Here is a 2,838-nt window from a genome sequence, read left to right as displayed (position 1 = left end):
CTGCTAAGAAATTTAACAAAAACCAACAGCAGTAATTTAATCTTATATAGAATTCACATAAAAAAACTATAAAAACAACAAAAGCCACACATGAAAACAATGTGGGAAATACTCACTGCATTTATAGAGTTTGTTGAGTTCAATCACATCATATTCACTCAAGTCCAGGCGTTGACCAATCACATCTTGGAACTCAGGACGCTTGGTAATGATTGTTGATCCATTACCGTTGCTGAAGGCATTTTTATCATAATGCATCACAGAGTAGTAGTCATATTGGGTGTCTTGGGTGGTGGTCTGATTCTCACTGTATTTATTGAAATTGTGCTCCTGACCTGAAAATAAAGACTGATGGAATTATTGATGTGCTTTTTCATAAGGAATTGGTTATTTAAGTGCTGATTAGTTAAATGGGCACTGCATTCAGTATGTAAGTAATTAATGGACTATTTCACTTTTTTCCTAAAGACAATTAAATTTAAAAACAAAATTATAATAGTAAAAAAAATACAGGGCAACCTGTAATGATGTTTTCAAAGTTAATGGTCAAATAATCATCTCTATCATATCTTGATTGCTCATGCCAAAGTCCCAGTGCATGGAGAAACCACAACCATCTCCAATGGAAAGAGCCTGAGCTCCAGCAAATGTACGACCGACATATGACCAACACCTGAAAAACAATTGAGAGAACACATTGACATAACACAGTTACATTGATGTGTAATGTTAACAACACTACAATTCAAATTGTTTTACGCAAAAAAAAAAGTAACCAAGAGCTGTCAAATAACACAAATGGAAGAATTATACACAGCACCTAGTGACCAAGCAATGTTAAATGTTAATATCTTCTTTTCTTTAATATTTTGTTGTCTGACTATTGTAATTGTCTAAATATTATATTTGGCAAAAGCCTTTACAGGAAATAGTCAAGTGTGCCCAGACTTTTGACTGGGAGTTTATTCATTTAAATGTTGTATACTATACATTCAGTACATACGGGGCCCAGTAGTGCACAACACAATGAAATCTTCACAAAACAAGACGCAGCACAACACAATGGAAACAAGCTGCAACACATCAAAATTAGCACAACACAATGGAAATATGCTGCAACACTACGAGATTAGCACAACACAATGAAAACAAGCCACAACACAATGAAATTAGGACAACACAACGGAAACAAGCCACAACACAACAGAAACACTTTACAAAAATTAACCATGGTTTTACTAGAAAAAAAAAAAAAAAAAACATGGTTACTGTAGTTAAACCATGGTAACCACAAATTAACCATGGTTTTGCTAACCTAACCATAGTTCAACCATTGAATTTGTAGTCAAACTGTTATACAAATAATAATCAATACGCCAAAAACCATGGTTGCTACACTTCTACTACAATAAAACCATGGTTAATTTTCTTGCAACACAACGGAAACAAGCCACAACACATGCAGTGAAATTAGCACAACACAATGGAAACAAGCCACAACACAACGTAAACAAGTTGCAACACAACAGAAACAAGCCACAACACAACAAAATAAGCACAACACAATGGAAACAAGTTGCAACACAACAGAAACAAGCCATAACACAACAAAATAAGCACAACACAACAGAAACAAGTAGCAACACAGCGAAATTAGCACAACACAATAAAATTAGTCCTATGCGTTGTGTTGTGGCAATTTGTGTTGTGCACTACTGGGCCACCATAAGTACAGCATAGTTTAGGCTATATAGTGTATATTACTATGTATTACTAATATTGTTGATTACTAACTGGAACCATACTGTACCCGTCACGACTCTCCAGAGAGACTCCTTTATAGTTCACACCTATAACCACAATCAAAAATAATCTAAAACAATAGAAATGCTAATTAAAATATTTAAATTTCATTTGTTAAACTGTAAGTGTGAAATCCATGTTTTCTTACTGAGATTCACACTCAGCTCACAGGGGACGGAAATATCCCACCGATTCCCAAGAATGGCGCTCTTTTGCTTAGGCTTTAAAACAGATTGTTTTAAGTATCCTGAGAGAACTACAGATCTACTGAATTATCCAGTATTTTATTTATACAATAAACAACAAACAGAACTCACCATCACGATGTCTCCTTCTCTGAGATTTAAACCTAATATCACAAAACTGTTCAGTTCGCAGTACATTTGCTTACAAAAACATGAGTAAAAATAATGTTTAAAGGGATCATATGATGTTGCTAAATATTATACACAGTATTTTGTGTATTTGGTGTAATGAAATGTGTTTATGCGGTTTAAGGTTCAAAAAACACATTATTTTCCACATACTGTACATTATTGTTTCTCCTCTATGCCCCGCCTTTCTGAAACGCGTAAATTTTTACAAAGCTCATCGGTCTGAAAAGCGAGGTGTGCTGTGATTGGCCAGCTATCCAGTGCATTGTGAGTGGCCAAATACCTCAAGCGTGTGACGGAAATGTTACGCCCCTTACCATATTATGATGCCCTGTCCGGCCGGAGCGACGAGACAAAAACATTAAAACCCATTATAAATGAGGCATTTGTTGCATCCAGTGGGGACATAATTACGATTATAATGACTTATACTGTCTTTTTACGCGTTGCGTTGCATCGCGCCGCGTAAACATAAAACCAGAAATCTAAATCTAGTCGTGTCCTCTTTTGGAAGACCAAACAAAGTAGTTTCGCTTTCACAACGAAGCACACAGCGCCTTCACGACATGGCGGCGGCGGCAACAATACTACAGCAAGAATAAAAGTTAGCCTTCTTTCTTTGCGTGAACATTTGGGCGGCGTTATGCAAATCTTCCCACAT

The sequence above is a fragment of the Sinocyclocheilus anshuiensis genome, unplaced genomic scaffold (genome assembly GCF_001515605.1).
Source record: "Sinocyclocheilus anshuiensis isolate Anshui unplaced genomic scaffold, SAMN03320099.WGS_v1.1 scaffold670, whole genome shotgun sequence".
NCBI lineage: Eukaryota > Metazoa > Chordata > Actinopteri > Cypriniformes > Cyprinidae > Sinocyclocheilus > Sinocyclocheilus anshuiensis.
Note: the sequence above shows the minus strand (reverse complement) of the source record.